The sequence below is a fragment of the Prionailurus viverrinus genome, chromosome E1 (genome assembly GCF_022837055.1).
Source record: "Prionailurus viverrinus isolate Anna chromosome E1, UM_Priviv_1.0, whole genome shotgun sequence".
Lineage (NCBI taxonomy): Eukaryota > Metazoa > Chordata > Mammalia > Carnivora > Felidae > Prionailurus > Prionailurus viverrinus.
In genome coordinates this window covers 6,219,240-6,236,818 of record NC_062574.1, presented here as the reverse complement: position 1 = coordinate 6,236,818, position 17,579 = coordinate 6,219,240, and positions in this window count along the sequence as shown.

Here is a 17,579-nt window from a genome sequence, read left to right as displayed (position 1 = left end):
ATAAAAAGCCTTCTCTCCTGCCTCACACCCACACACAAAAGCCAGGCCCAGAAGGATTGACAAGTGAGTGTAGCAAACCTTCAAGTAATAAATAATCCTCATGTCATGTAAGTTGCCACCCACAAAAAAAATTTTTTTAAGAGGAGCAAAAAATATAACCTTGATACCAAAACCGAACAGACACAAAACAAGGAAAGAAAATTATGGGCCAATTTCACATATGAACAGAGATGAAAACCCTAAATTAAATATAGACAGAATCCAACATATATATTTTTAAGTTTATTTATTTATTTTGAGAGGGGGAGACAGAGCTAGCAGGGGAGTGGCAGAGAGAGAAAGAGAGAGAGAGAGAGAGAGAGAGTGAGAGAATCCCAAGCAGGCTCCACTTGGGGCTGACATGGGGCTCGAACTCACAAACTGTGAGATCAGGACCCGAGCTGAAACCAAGAGTCAGATGCTTCACCGACTAAACCACCCATGTGCTTCCTAACATGTATTTTAAAATAATTCATCATAATCAATTTATCCCAGTTATTGAAGGATGATTCAACATTACAACATCTATCAATCTAATTCACAAAAATTAACATAGGAAACTCAGATGATTATCTTTTTTTTAAATTTTTTAAAATATTTATTTATTTTTTGACAGAGAGAGAGAGAGTGGGGGGGGGAAGGGCGGAGAGAGAGAGGGAGACACAGAATCCGAAGCAGGCTCCAGGCTCCGAGCTGTCAGCACAGAGCCTGACATGGGGCTCAAACCCACAAGCTGTGAGATCATGACCCAAGCCGAAGTCAGACGCCCAACTGATTGAGCCACCGAGGCGCCCCTCAGATGATCATCTTAATAGATAATGGAAAAGCAGTTCATATGTGTCACACATTCTCATTAAAAGCTTTCAGAAAACAGGGATATCGAGAGACTCTCAAATTGATAGTTTACGTCTCAAAAACCTATAGCAAACAAAATACACAATGGAGACTCTTTAGAAGGTAGAGAAAAAACTACTGTTGCCATGGTTTGAAAGATTTTATCTAACTCAGTAAGATAAAAAAGAAGCAGAAGATTGAAAAAAGTACAAGGAGTTGCTATTTTTGAAGAGGCTATGCTCGTTTACGTAGAAAGGTCAAAGTAATTAAACTAATAAATGTTTATTGAACGGATGAGTAAATGAATGAATGAATGAATGTGATGGTTCAGCAGGATTCCCAGACACAAGATCAACACATCAACACAACAGCATTCAAGAAACGCTTCTGGGGGCGCCTGGGTGGCTCAGTCAGTTAAGTGTCTGATTTCGGCTCAGGTCATGATCTCATGGCTCATGTGTTTGAATCCCACATCAGGCACTGAGCTGTCAGCAGGGAGCCGCTTGGGATCTTCTGTCTTCTTCTCTCTGCCTCTCCTCCGTGCTCGCTTGCTCTCTCTCCCTCTCTCTCTCTCAAAAACAAATAAACGTTAAAAAAAACAAGGAGAGAAAACACTTCTGGAATGGCAATTTGAGAAGCCCCACACACATAACCTCTCTGTCTCAGTCTGTTTGGGCTGCTCTAACAAGAGACTACTGACTGGGTAGTTTTTGAACAAAAGTTTATTGCTCACGGTTCTGGAGGCACCAATCCCAACCATGAGGGCTCCACCTAATCACCTCCAAAGGCCCCATTTCCTAATCCCATCACCTTTGGAAGTTAGGATTCAACATATGGACTTGGGCGAGGGGAGGAACGCATTCAAACCAGAGCACTCTCCCCAGTGAAATAACCATAACGGGCAAAAACTATAAAAACAACCACCTGAAGTCTCTGAAAATTGTCCTAAAGGCACTGGGCAAATGGAGAAACCCTAATTCGAGAAAATCTAAATGTCAGTAAGACAGTGAGAGCCTGTGTGTTTGAGCCACAACCCACTCCTTACATGGCCAACCCCTCCAGCTCAGTGTAAAAGAAGTTCCACTCTGGGCAGATGTAGCCAAGAAGGCAGGGCTCCCGCCTCCCCAGCTCTCATTCTGAGGGTTCAGATTCCCCATGGGAGGAACAGGTGGAAGCAATTCCCATCCCTCCCCATAGTTCCTTGTCTCAGAAGCTCCATCGCAGGAGGAAGAAACTTACTCCATGCAGCCCATACTCATAGGGTGGAAACTCTACCCCAGACATAGCAGGCCAAGAATACTTGGCCCACACCACCCTCACCCTGGCTCACTGCAGGCTGGAGGCTCAGTAGTTGGAGAGGCAAACCAAGAAAACCAGAGATTACCACCCCTACCCAGATCTGTGCTCATGGAGCAGGGACACCACCCCAAGGGAAGTAGACCCTTGTCTGCAGCCCCAACCCCAGACAAGTAGTGCAGAGGTTCTGCCCAGTGGGGGAGGCAAGCTCCATATATCTCCCCCAAAAGACTGACTTTATCTGCGAGGAAGGGTGGGGAAGTTCAAGCCAAAAGGCATTTTCAAAAATAGCAAAGATTTTGTTGGAAAGCAATTAATCAGAGAAGACTAGTAGGTCCAGGATAATAATATGCAAATGGTAGGTCAACTAGAAGTTTAGTAAAGAGAACCAGGGAAGAAAGGCAGAGGGCTAAGTAAGAGCTATCATGGGACTGAAACAAGCCTCAAAGGCTGGCCTCAGAAACTCACCTCTGCAAAGAACTTGACTTTGATTGGATCAAACGGCAGAGTGACATATGTCCAAAAGCATGGTTGAGAACAACGACACAATCAGCTAGCAATTAGTGGTATAAAGCTGTGTGCTACCCCCCAACAAAGACACACCAGTCAGGAGCTTCAGAGACAGTACAGAAAGACAGAGAACCGGGCTAAAACCACTGTCATCTCTGGGGTGAAAATGTCTAAGAGCGTGCTGAGGAACAACGCCAAAGGTTTCACACTCGATGGGGAAACAGACTTCGCTAAACTAGTCTGATCACATCACTAAACAAAGCAGCAAGCAAGCTAAACAACAACATCACAGACAAAATCGACTTTAAAACGACAATGAATGTGGGGCGCCTGGGTGGCGCAGTCGGTTAAGCGTCCGACTTCAGCCAGGTCACGATCTTGCGGTCCGTGAGTTCGAGCCCCGCGTCGGGCTCTGGGCTGATGGCTCAGAGCCTGGAGCCTGTTTCCGATTCTGTGTCTCCCTCTCTCTCTGCCCTTCCCCCGTTCATGCTCTGTCTCTCTCTGTCCCCAAAATAAATAAACGTTGAAAAAAAAAAAAAAACGACAATGAATGTTACTAGGAAAAAAATGGGACATATTATAATAATAAAAAGATCAAGCAAGAGGAAGAGGTCACCATTATAAACATATAATGCACTTCACAGAGTCTCAGAATAAATGAAGCAAAAAAATGACAAAATGAAAAGGAAAAACAGACAATTCAGCAGTAACTGTTGGATACTTTGATATCCTTCTTTTGACAAAGGGAAGAAAAAAGGAGTAGAAGATCTATAAGGAAAAAGAAGATTTAAACAACATTATAAACCAAATGAACCTAACAGACATCTATAGAGACGTATTCAGCAAGCAGATTATATTCTTGAATGCACATGGAACATTCTCCAGGACAGACCATCTGGTATGCCATAAAAGAAGTTTCATTAAACTTAAAAAAACTGAAAGCACATAAAGCATATTCTCTGACTATAATGGGATGAAATTAGAAATGAGTAACAACAGAAGGAAACTCCAAAAATTCACAAACACTTGGAAAATAACACACTCTTAAATAACTAACAGGTCAAAGAAAACATCATAAGGAAAATTAGAAAATACTTTAAGATGTGGGGGGCGCCTGGGTGGCTCAGTCGGTTAAACGTCCGACTTCGGCTCAGGTCATGATCTCGTGGTTTGTGAGTTCGAGCCCTGCGTCGGGCTCTGTGCTGTCAGCTCGGAGCCTGGAGCCTGCTTCATATTCTGTGTCTCCGCCCACCTCCCCCCCCCCACCCTTGCCCCACTCACACTCGCTCTCTCAAATAAATTTTAAAAATACCATAAATAAATAAATAAATAAATAAATAAAATTACAAACTTACTATGAGGATGAAGTTAAATTGCATGGCATTGCAGTAGAACAGATGAGTTACCTCATTAAATCATTCTCTACAACCTGGGAATAGAAATTTGAAAAGAGATGTCTATGGGGCGTCTGAGTGGCCCAGTGGGTTGAGCATCTGACTTTGGCTCAGGTCATGATCTCACGGTTTGTGGGTCCAAGCCCCGCATCGGGCTCTGTGCTGACAACTCAGAGCCTGGAGCCTGCTTTGGATTCTGTATCTCTTTCTCTGCCTCTTCCCTGCTCACTTGCTCTCTCTCTCTCTCTCTCTCTTCCTCTCTCTGAAAAATAAACATTAAAAATTTTTAAACAAAGAGAAAGAAACAGAAAAGGAAGAGCAAACTAAACCTGAAGCAAGCAGAAAGAAGGACACAGTAAGTGTTAGAACAGAAATAAATAGAAGAGCGTAGAAAAGCAATCGAGGAAATAAATCAATGAAACCAAAAATTGGTCCTCAGGAAGTTCAGTAAAATTGACACATTGTTAGCTAAGCTGACTAAGCAGAAAGGAGAAAAGACTTGACTTACTTAAGTCAGAAATAAAAGGAGCAAGAGCATTAATGACATTACCAAAATAAGAAAGATTCTAAGTGAATACCGTGAACAGCCATATGCAAACAAATTAGATAATTGGAATGAAACAGGCAAATTCTTAGAAAGATATAAGCAATGAACACTGACACAAGAAGAAATGGTACATATCAATAAGGCTATACAAATAAAGGATTGAATCAGTAACCAAAACGCCAGCAGAGGAAAGTTCAGGAAAGCTCAGGAATAATAGAATGAACATAAAGTTGGAGTAGGCTGAATTTACTGATATGGGGCCCGAGAAGCAAAGACTGTGGACTCAGGGTTGTGGCTCGAGGGGTTGGAAATGGTTTTCACAGTTTGGTGGGTGGGTGGGTGGGTTGGCTGGTTGGCTAAAACATGAAAGTGAAATGTCAGAGCTCTTCTGTTATACTGCAGAGAAAGGGACCAAAAGGTCTGGAGTATGAGAATAGATTTGTCACATAAGACCTGCTCACCTACCTGAGGATGGCCCCGAGGACACCCCTTTCACCGTAACTATAAAAAAAACAGAGGAAAGCCCCAGAATCCTTGAATAGTTCTTCTCTGCAAGTGAGAAATGACAGTGGGATCTGCTGTTCCTGCACAGAGATCCTTAATTACAAGAGGGATAATGGGATCTTGGATTGGCAGGGGCCAAAGGATGGCCCTGAACTGCCAAAGACAAGATGGGTGTAATCAACATCGTGGACAGTGGAGTCAAATATGGAACCAGAACAGTCCGATTCACAGAGATCTATGGTACTGGCTAGTGGATCCTGGTGTCCCTAGAAGAGAAACAGATGGGTAGTCTACTAAATTCTTACTCGATCTGGATATGCAGACAAGTTGTAGGTCAAATGAACAGAAGTCTAACTTGAATCATCAGAACAAAGAATCATGGCTTCTTAATCAGTTCCCGGAGTTAAGCCAGTTTACAGAACCAGAACCCCTTGAATGAAGGGAAGGTCACATTCTTTTGAGGAATGAAGGACCCTGGCACGCTACCAAAAATTTATAGAGTTAATCTTTCTCCTAGCCTTCCCCCCTGCCCAAAGGTGCCTACAGCCTTTCATCAGGGCTACTGTGCACTGAGGGCAGGGAAATAAGGCTCTGGGGATATTACTGGGCACTGGTTCTGAATGACATTGATTCCAAGAGACGCAAAATGTCACTGTAATTCACCAGTCAGAGTAGGCTTATGGAAGTCAGGTGATCAATGGAGTTTTCACTCAGGTACAGCTAACGGTGGGTGCGGTGCCTCTCTGAACCCATCCTGGGGTTGTTTCACCCAGTTCTGGAAGGTAAAGCCAGAAATCCCCACCCTATCCCTGACTGATTTATTTGGTCTGTACAGAAAAGAGACAGATCTTAGAAAATGGCAGCAGATTACTGTAAACTTCAGCACATTGTGACTAATCACAACTGCTCTTAGCAATGTGGCTTCATTGCTGGAGCAAATCAACATATCCCCTGGTCCCTGGCATGCAGCCACTGATCTCACAAATGCTTTTTTCCCCATGTCTGTCACTAAGAATCACCCAAAGTGGCTTCCTTTCAGCAGCATACATTCATTGTCCTTTGCTGATAGGTTCAGGGATATATCGACTCTCTGGCCTTATGTCGTGATGTAGTTTTCAGAGATGGTAATCACCTTTCCCTCCTACGAGAGATCGCATTGGTTCATTACCTTGATGTTCATGTGCTGATTTGACCCAGTGAGCAGAATTAGCAACTACTTTCAACTTACTTGTAAGATATTCGTGTGTCAGAGGGTGGGAAACAAATCCAACAGAAAGTCAGGAAGTTGCTACCTTGGTGAAACATCTAGAGGCCCAACGGTGTAGGGCACATTGAGTTATCCTTTCTAAGGTGAAGGATGAGTTGTTACATCTGGCCTCTCCCACAACCAAAAAAGCAGCACAGTGCCTACCTGGGGCTCTGGGTTTTGAAGGCAACATGTTCTTCATTTGAGGGTCTACTCCATTCTGTTTACCAAATGACCCAAAAAGCTGATACTTTTGAGAGGGTCCCAGAATAAGAGAAGGCTCTGCGACAGGTCTAGGCGTCTGTGCAAGTGGGTATGCCTGCTGGGCCATATGATCCAGAAGGCTGAATGGTGCTTCAAGTAGCAATGGCAAAAATAGGGTTGCTGCTTGGAGGTGAGTCATGGCATGGGCCCTTAGGATTTTGAAGAAAAGCCCTGTCACCCTCCGTGGCTAACTATTATCCTCTTTAGACACAGCTTGTGGCCTGCTGCTGGGCCTTGGTAAAGACCGAACGCTAACCACAGGCCACTAAGTTACCATGCAACCTGAAATGCCCATCATGAGCTGGGTGTTGTCTGATCCCCAAGCCATAAAGCTGCGTGTGCATGGCAGCACAGTCCATCATCAAATAGAAGCGGTGTGAGTAAGCTAAATGAAGATGTGGCCCAATGGCCACGGTCCCCATTCCCACTACACGACCTTCTCTAGAGAGTACCTATAGCCTTATTGGCAGGTGGGGGAGGGCAGATCCCTATGATCAGTTGACTAAGAAAGAGAAAACTCTGGCATGGGTTACAGATAGTTTTCCATGATATACAGGCACCATTCAAAAGTAGACATCTGGAGCACCACTTTCCGCGACATCCCTGAAAGATGGTGGCAAAGGCAAGTCCTCCCAGTGGTCAGAACTCCAGGCAATGTATCAGGTTGTTCATTTTTCTTGGAAGGAGAAATGGCCACAGGTAGGAGTCTATACGGAATCACAAGCTGTGACCAATGGTTCGGCTGATGGCTAGAGACTTGGAAGGAACATGATTAGAAAGTTGGTGATAAGGATGTCTGAGGAAGAGGTATGTAGATAGACTTTTCTAAATGGATAAGTAGATAAGTAAGTAAATACATGCATGCATAAACTGTATCTAACGCGACTCCTCACCAAGAAGTGGCTTCGGCAAAAGGATTTTGATAACCGGGTGGATAACGTGATCTGTTCCATGGATAGCAGTTATTCTCTTTTCTTCAGCTACTTTCCTTATTGCCCAATGGACTCATTAGCAAAGTGGCCGTAGTGACAGAAATGGAGGTAATGCATGTGCTCAGCAAAAGGGACTTCTACTCACCAAGGCCAACATGGCTCCCGTCATTGCTGGGTGCCCAATCTGCCAGTAGCAGAGACCAAACCTGACTCCCTGATATGGCATCTTTCCCTGGGGTGATTCATTCAGCAGGTTGATTACACTGGACCACTTCCATCATGGAAGGGGAAGCATTTTGCTCACTGTAATAGACACTTAACTATGGGATATACACGTGCCTTCACACAATGCTTCTGTCAAACCCACCATCTGTGGACTTACAGGAGGCCTTACCCACCATCATGCCATTCTGCACAGCATTGCTTCTGATCAAGGAACTCATTTCACAGCAAATGAAGTGCAACAATGGGCTCATGCTCATGGAATTTACCGATCTTTCCAAACTACTCTTTGTCCTGAAGCTGCTGGCTTGACATAATGGAGGATTCGCCTTTTGAAGACTCAGTTATGACACTAGTTAGGTGGTAACCTTTTGCAGGGCTGAGGCAAGGTTCTCAGGAGTCTGTATATGTCCCAAATCCACATCGAATACAGGGTGCTGTTTCTCTCGTACCCAAGATCCATGGGCCCAGGAATCAAGAGGCAGAAATGGACGTGGGGGCACTCACACTTACCCCTACTTATATGCTAGCAAAAGTTTTATTTCCCGTTCCTCTGAGCTAGAGGTCTTAGTTCCAAAGGAAGGAATGTTTCCACCAGGAAATACAACAGTGGTTCCATCGACCAGGAAGTTAAGACTACCACTTGGTCACTTTAGATCCTCATGCCTCTGAATCAACAGGTAGGGACGGAGTTACTCTCCTGGCTGGGGTGACTGATCCTGTCTACCCAGGAGAAATGATTTAAATGATCGACCATGGATATGAAGGAGAACATAAAGGAAGCAAGACCATGAGGGGAGCAAGGGATGGAAAAAAGATGGTTAAGATCAATGGACTGAAGGTCCCATGGGGTCAAGGTGCTGGCCCCCAGGCTTTGCTCCCACCCATGACTTCACTGTTGTCATCATTCATACAGTAGATTCCCCTTATTTCCATTCTAAAGAGAAAGATATAGACGAGTATTCAAATAAATAAAGAAGATGATGCCACAGAGTGATGAATGCAACCAAGTAAATAAAGCAGGGTAAGGGCATAGATAGTCATGGCAGGGAGGTGGGGCTATTTCAAACTTGCTGGTCATGGAAAACCATTCCGTGCCCCATATCTCCCCTCTGTAGTAAGCCCCGATCCCACGTCTGCGTCTTATCCACCACTCCTGCCAGATACCTTTGCCTCCTGTTCACTGGGAAGTATTACATAGCAATAAACCCCTTTACTTTTCCCTCGTCTGCCTGCGAATGTTTTCTCTCTCTAGTCTGCCACATTTCCTCCAGGCTCCATGAATGGGAGACCTCTCTCTCCGTAGAGCACAACCTCACCGATCTTGTCCCTTACCTATCATATTTGATCTTCTCCTGAGCATCCAGGTTCCTTCCCTCTTGCCTTCAAACAACAACAGATCTTCCCATGTAGGAAAGAATGTTCTCTTGAACTCTGGTGCTTTGCTTGGGAATACCCAAAATGAGACCTCAACCCTGAGTCTCCTCTCCAATGAAATACCAACAGCCCGTAGTATGGACTGGTTGCCTCCACCCAAAATTCATATGTTGAAATCCCAATCCCCAATGTGCTGGCAGTTGGAGGCAGGCCTTTGGGAGGTAACTAGGGTTAGATCAGGCCATGAGGCTTGGGCCTTCATGGTGGGATTAGTGGAAGAGACACAATCTCTCTCTGCCCTGTGCCAACACAGCTAGAAGGCAGCTGCCGACAAGCCAGGAAGTGGGCTCTCACCAGGAACCAGATCTGCCTGCACCTTGATCCGGAACCTTCCAGCCTCCAGAACTATGAGAAATAGAGTTGTTTAAGCCCCCCAGTCTAGGATGTGTTTGTTAAAGTGGCCCACCCTGACCAAGACAGTCCATGAACCTCTCCCCTCCTCCACAACCAGCTTTTCCCTGCCTCTCCCATTCTTCCTTCTGTTACTGGTCTGTATACCTAAGTGCATTTTCTCTTCTGCCTTTCCTTCTCCTGCAACTGTCTAGTTCCAGGACTTACTGCGTTTCCCATCACAACATCTCTCAAATCTGTTCTCCCAATTCTAGCCTTACTGGCACCATCTTGGTCCAGGTCCTTATCATCCTCGGACTAAAAATCTCTCACAGCCTCCTAACTGGCCCCCGGCCCCAGACTCCACTTCCTCTGTGGCATCCTGCATAAAGTAATCTCCCTAAGCACTTATTTGGATCCTTTCCTGCTCAAAATTGTTTGTGCCTCACCCGTGAAAGGGACAAGTCTTTGCAAACATGCCCTCAACCTATCTTCTTAGATGTGTTTCCCATCACACCCCCCAAGAACCCTTCTGTTACTGTCTGGCCTGCCCTCCACCCACCCCCACACACTTCCTGCATGCCGACTGCTGTCTGCCTTGTGACATCGGACTCTGTCTCTGGGCCCGTGACTATCCAAGCCCGTAGGTACCGCCTCCTGCCTCATACTGACTTTCGAACTTGCAGGATCTGAGTGCAACACTTCCTTGTGTGCAGGGTCTGAGCACGTGACGTCAACCTTTTAGAGCAGAGACACCCTTGCATCCTTCTCTGTAATATCAGGAATGGGGCTCGGTGATTGCTTGCTCCCAAGAGGGATCCTGTAATTGCCCCAAATCAAACAGGGATTAGTAAGCCAAAACCATTTTACTCCTAGTACCCCTTGCCTCACGTTCACTAGCTGTGTTTTTAACTATAATTAAGACACGGCGTTCGAGGAGTTTCAGGTGTAGAGCGTAATGATTCAACAATCCCGTATGTCGTGCAGTGCTCCCCAGGATAAGTGCCCCGACCATCTGTCACCAAACAGCCATATTACAATCCAACTGACCCCCATTCCTTACGCTATTCGCCTGCATAACCTCTTCAGTTCACAACCAGAAGTCTGGAGCTCTAAGCCCCTTTACAACTGCTTCACCCATCCCCCCCAACTCCCCTCGGCAACCACGCGGACTTGTTTTTCATTCTAGAAGGGGGAGGCAGTCGTTCAACAAAGTGAGTAAATAGAATGCACAGAATGGTGGCTGGTAAGTGCTAGGGAAGCAGGGAGGCAGTGCGGGGGTGGGGGGGTGGGGGGGAAGGTGCTGCAGTCTTTTAAAGAGAAGTGGGGTGAAGGTGACAAGGGTGTAGACGGGGAGGAAGACGGGGAGTGGGTGGCTCTGCAGGCATGGGGATCACACCAGGGCAGGCAGGTGACGCAGGAGCGAAGGGGAGAGCACTCCAGGACTGCTCGTGAACAGCCAGGAGGTCCGTGTGACAGGTAGGAAAGGAGGGATGGTTGGAGACCTCTGCAGACACCCCTGGGAAGGGCAGCCATCAGGGCCTGAGAGGGGACACACTGGAGGTCTTGGAGCCAAGGAGAGGGGGACATGCCCTGCAGAGAGTAAGCTGTGGGCGGGCATGAGCGGGAGGCTGGCAGGAGGCTTGGCAATGACCACAGACAAGCTGATGGTGGCTGACATCATCATGAGAGCAGCGGAGGTGGTAAGAAGTGAGAAGTGATGGGATTCGGGGTCTGGCTGGAAGGCAGGGCCAGTGTCTTTGTTGGTGCATGTGGACCACGAGAGAAAGAGAGGGATGAAGGGCAACTCAAAGTTTTAGCTGAATAAACGGAGACACGGAGCCATGCTTCACCAGAATAAGAAAGTCTGCTGGAGAAACATGGATGGGAGGAGATAAGAAGCTCAGGTTTAAATGACAAGAGATACCTCGCAGGCTTCCAAGTGGAAATGTTGTATAAGAAGTCAGGTAGATGAGGGGTGCCTGGGGGGCTCAGCCGGTGAAGCGTCCGACTTCCGCTCAGGTCACGACCTCACGGTTCGTGGGTTCGAGCCCCGCGTCGGGCTCTGTGCTGACAGCTCAGGGCCTGGAGCCTGCTTCCGATTCTGTGTCTCCCCGCTCTCTGCACCGCCCCCCCCCCATGCTCATGCTCTGTCTCTCTCTCAATAATAAATAAACATTCAAAAAATTAAAAAAAGAAAACGAAAGAGACTCCAGTCTTCAGATTGCCTGCTATTTGCATGACTGTGAGCAAATTATTCCTTCTCCCAGAGCCTCTGCACAAATGCAAAAAGGAGGGAGTGAACCAGATGCACTTTAACTCCCCCTCTCTGTCAGAAACAAAAATCCTAACCCGTCCTGAGAACTGTTTTGGTTTTTGGCTATATGGCTCCCCCAAGTGGTCAATGGGGTGAACGCAGCTCGCAGGTCAGGTCGCGATTACCGAGCCTACGCATATACTGATCATTCACCTACGGGTCAGACAGCGTGGATACCATTTTAGATGCATTATCTCATTAAATCCTCACCAGAACATTACGAGGCAATTACTGTGTTTATCCCCATGTCACAGGGGAGGAAACTGGGACACCGGGTTCAAGACTGCAGCAGAAAGTGTCGATGCAGGGTTCACACCCGGGCAGTCTTACGTGTGCAGTCTAACTCCCGACCATTGTACCCATCGGGATACGTCACTGTCCAGGGGTAAGAATGGATGAACAGCCAAGACCGGAAGAGCTTTCTCAGTGTTGGCACGTCACTGGGAGAGGTTATGAATGTCCGTCCACCTGCGTGTGGAAAAAGTTGAAGAACCCGCCCACCCCGGCTCCCCACCTCGGGTCAGAAAGGATTTCAGCAGCCGGCGGAGGTCCCTATGGAACCCAGAGCCTCGCCCCCATGTTGTCAGCCACCTAACACAGGCCTCTTATATCCAGCAGAACCAGAAAGAGTATTAGAAAGTGCACTGAAATTACCTTACTCTGATTTGCTTGCTTCTGGGTCGTTCTGGAACATGCTTTTGATTTGAGGTTCAGTTAAGTGACCGAGATCGAGCAACCAGAAAGTGGCTGGGCCTGGGGAAACCCAGGTCTTCTGGACCCACATCCCATTCTTTGTCTTCTCTCACATACAGTTGTTTAAAGATCGGTTTCTTTATTTTAGTAAAATTCACTCCTGTGGATGCACACTTCTCTGAGTTTTGACAAGGCACAGTCGTGCCTTCCAAATTTCAACTCCTTTCCCCGATGCACCTGCTCTCCAGAGTCCACAGGGAGCTAGCTGCCTCTCGTGTTGTCTGGAGTCTTGGCTGTCGTCGGAGGGAGAGGGGATGAGCTGGAGAATGAGCCCTGCACCTTGGCCGGTAGCCTTCCAGGCAGTTGCAATATTTTGAAAAGAACGACCGATTTGCTCGTTAGCCGGGCTTAGGGTATAAGGAGGCGAGATGCTGCCCCCCCCCCGCCCCCGGCCCCGAAGCAGGTAGCGTAATGATCCTGGCAGGGCCCCCAGGGACGGGCTCAGACGCTGGCCCTGCAGGTTGCGTGGGGCTGTGGCAGCTCTGGGGCCTTCAGGAGGGGGTGCCAGGTGAATTTCACTCTACACCCCCGGCCTCTAGGCCACAGATTTCTCTTCCCGTTGTAACAGGAGCACTGGGTTTCCGTGTGGACATTCTCCACCTTGAAGGTCCCGCCCCTTGGACTTGGACTTGCCCATGACGTGCACAGCATGCTTTTGCTAACTCGGGGACACTCGCTCCTGTGTTCCGTTCAGCCAAGCATTGGGTGAACCCCACTGCCGCCTGCTTCATCATCTCAGTGTCTCCCCGCCCACAGTCCTGGGAAAGAACAAATGATGGGTCCGCTCATCGTTTTATACCAGGCCCTGTTGTGGGCTAGCCTAGGGTTGCGTTGATCTTGCCCGATCCAAGAAGCTGTAACTCAGCGGGAGACAGTGGAAGGCGGGGCCGCGGTCACCTCTGCTGCTGTCTGAACGCAGGGCACCCGGACTGCTAGTCTAGCCCAAGCAGAACCGCCAAGGCGCTCCCCCTACTCCTTCTGTGTTCCTGTTCTCTCGTATCTTTTTTCAAATTTGTTGTGAAATATTTTACACAGACAAGCACATATAAAAGATACATGTGCGGTTGAAAGAACAGAGCAAACGCCAACGACCCCACCATAATCCGGCTTGAGGAACTGATCGTTCATATCATCTGAGAGGTATTGGCCCGCCTCTGACGGTGTCTCCCAACCTCTTCGACCAGAGAAAATCAGTATCCTGTGTTTTGAATCGATCATGCTTTTGGTTTGCCTAAGAGGTCTCCCGCCTCTGGATGTATTCTTAAAATAGGGTTTCCTCCGTTTTGTCTGGTTTTGAGCTTTATACAAATGGATTCACGGCTGATATGACCTTCTGTGATCTGCTTCATAAAGTTACACTTTATCAACATCCTCACTTTCAAGTCTTTATAACTCTTTTATCATACACAGATGTATCGTAAAAGATTACACACAGCTGTAGCCATCTGTATCTATGGATGCCTAGTTATACATCGGCTACTGGTGGGCATTTGAGTGTTTCTGGGTTCTGTAACTACAGGTAATATAGACATTCTTACATGTTTTTCCTGCTGCACGCTGGAATGCTTCTCTGGAATGCAAGCTGAGGGGGGCACGGCTAGATTGCAAGTTAACATCACACCCGAATGATTAGATTATGGCGATTCCCCCCCCCCAATATTTACATCCATTTGTACTCCCAAAAATAGTGTATACGAATTCTCAGAGGACTTCATACCCACCAACACTTGGTTTTGTCCCTCTTTTTCAAAGCTTCTAAGCCTACTGAGTGTGAAAACGTTGTCTCACTGTGGTTTTAATCTACCATGCCCCAACACCAAGAAGGTCAAGCTTCTTTTCGTATGTTGACAGTCTCCTGTTAAAACACCTGCTGATGTCTTTCCCCATTCTTTTATCGGGTCGGTTGCATTTTTCTGATTGAGTCATGGGACTTTTTTATATACTGTGGATGCCCCGAGTCATGAAGATACTATCTTTCATGGTTTTCGAAAGCCTTAAACTTCTACAGTCTGTTGATATTCTAGATCCATCTAGAACTGATGTTTGTGTACAAATGTAAAATTAGGGCTCTCATTTCACTTTTTCTTTTTCATCTTAAAGACCTATTGCCCTAGAGCCACAATGTCACCTTTCTCCCCAGGGGTTGCCCACACTGTGAAAGTCAAGTTTTAGGTATATGCATGAGTGGGGTCTCTAGTCAGTTCGTCAAGAAATGATATGCAGAATGACCCCCTCTGACTCTATTCTCTGGAAGATGGTGGCACGGTTTTGAATTCTCTGTTCCATAAATGTTTGGGGAAACCACCGCTAAAACCAGGCATCCAGTACGGTGTGGTTTTAAGGATTTTCAAACTGTGTTTCACTGACTTTAATGGATACACACCAAATCCTGACTGGTCCAGGTACAGCCAAAGCTTCCTACTCAGTCCTAATGTAATTTCCGCCTTTTCCTTCTTTATACGGTAATCTTGCCAAGGACTTACCCCTTCATTGCCCTTTTCGAAGACATAAATTTTGTCTTTCCTGATCCTCTCTACCACATTCTGTCTTTGGGTCCTCGCACATTCGTTTCTGCTCCTAATTCTGTTTTCCTTGGATTTACTCTGCTTTAAGCAAACAAAAGTCAGCATAAATATAAAAGATCTGAACAATAAAGTAAGCCATCTTGATCTGATACATCTAGAGAATTCCACATTCGATACAGAAAATAGATGTATACCATATATATAAAAACGTTGAAAAAATAAATAAATAAATAAAATGCAAACCACTTACTGGCTCTAAAAAAATATCCAATTTCAAATACATGCCACATATGTTACCATCTCTAACTGCAGTGTCAATGAATTACAAGTTAATAACGAAAAGATATTTGGAAATTTTTAAAATATGATGTAAAAGAACTCTTTGAGCAAAATAAGAAATCATCATGAAAATTGTAAAGAAAACCTAAAACAGAGTAATAATGAAACCTCTCCATACTAAAATGTATGGGACTCATCAGTGGTGGTTCTTAGAGGGAAGTGCATAGCCTAACATGCTTACATTAAAAAGAATAAAGTCTCAAAATTCTTGAGTCTGACGTCCATGTGGAAAAGTGAGAGAAATAACATTATAAACCTAGAAGAAGTACAAGGTAAGAGGTAACCAAAATAAGAGCAGAAACAAATAGCAAAGAAAGCCAAAAAGCGATTTTCAAAATAATTAACTCAGTGGGGCACCTGGGTGGCTCAGTCGGTTAAGCGTCTGGCTTCAGCTCAGGTCATGATCTCGCGGTTTGTGAGTTTGAGCCCTGCATCGGGCTCTGTGCTGATGGCTCGGAGCCTGGAGCCTGCTCGGGATTCTGTGTCTCCCTCTCTCTCTGCCCCTCCCCTGCTCACGCTCTGTCTCTCTCTCTCTCTCAAAAATAAATAAACATTAAAAAATTTTTTTAAACAAAACAAAATAATTAACTCAGCAGACAAACCTCTGGAAAGACTTATCAAAAAAAAAAAAAAGACGACAAGAGCATCATGAAGGCAAAGAGGGAGTCAATAAAGCAGAGGTTAAAAAGGGAAAGGACAGTGTTAGTAATCAGATGCCAACCAACGTAGCAATATAGATAACATAGGAAAATCAACTTCCAGGAACTGACACAAAAAAGGATTCTTCCAAGTATATAAATCATCCTCTGAAGAAACTGACACCGTGATTAAAAATCTTCTCACAAAGGGGCGCCTGGGTGGCGCAGTCGGTTAAGCGTCCGACTTCAGCCAGCTCACGATCTCGAGGTCTGTGAGTTCGACCCCCGCGTCAGGCCCTGGGCTGATGGCTCAGAGCCTGGAGCCTGTTTCCGATTCTGTGTCTCCCTCTCTCTCTGCCCCTCCCCCGTTCATGCTCTGTCTCTCTCTGTCCCAAAAATAAATAAACGTTGAAAAAAAAATTAAAAAAAAAAAAATCTTCTCACAAAGAAAACATCAAGCCAAGACAGGTTTACCGGCAAAGTTCTGAAAAGCTTTCAAGGAATAAAAATTGGGGCGATCTCTTCCAGGCAAGAGAAAAGAAACTCCAATTCATTCTACAAGGCAAATGTAACCTGATATAAAAAAAAAAAAGAAAGAAAAAATAAGTCTTACGAGAAAGGAAAATTATAGGATCATATCACTCAGGATTATGGATCTGAGAATCTTAAACACCACCAAGCTGTGTTTATCCTAGTAACTAATGAATGGTTTACAGGATGGCTGAATATTAGGGAAACGTAAGCACAATCCCCACGTGAAAAGATTAATTAGGAGGATTGCTAAGCGTGTCTACTGTAACATCCTCTCAGAGACAGAAGCCATGGGTACTTTCTTAGTGATAGTACCTGCCTGCTTCTGTCTACAGTGCCTAAACTGTGGATACTCACCATTGACCGTGCGGTCAACTGAGTCTATATTGGCTTCTCTGTTTTTAGCAGAAATATGCCACAGATACATAAATCCAATTTTTCACGTGGCTCTGGGAAAACATCATCGAGGCTCGAGAGAATGAAACGCTACGTTCCACAAGTGTGAAAAAAACTGGGGTTGAAAGGCTTTTTTAACAGAAGAGTACAGACGCTGTAGAACAGGTATGAGGACTCTTCTCACTGGGCCATAAGGATGACTAGACTGACTTCAGATAACTCACAACCAAGGAAGGAAAGAGATAACCATAACTGAACATGATTAATGCTACACAGAGATATCACGAGAGAGAGAGAGAGAGAGAGAGGGAGAGAAGTGAAGCTCAGAGGACAGAATTGGGAAGGCTTCCGAGAGGGTGTATGATTGAATTCAGGCCTTTAATTCAGAGTAGGTAGGTGCTTTCAAAAGCAGGGGAAAAAAAAGAGTTCTGGACAGAAGGAACCAGCTTAGACAACAAGAAGGTACTGAAAAGCACAGGAGGTTTGGTGAACCATGAAAGTTTGTGAATGGCACAACCGATCTCT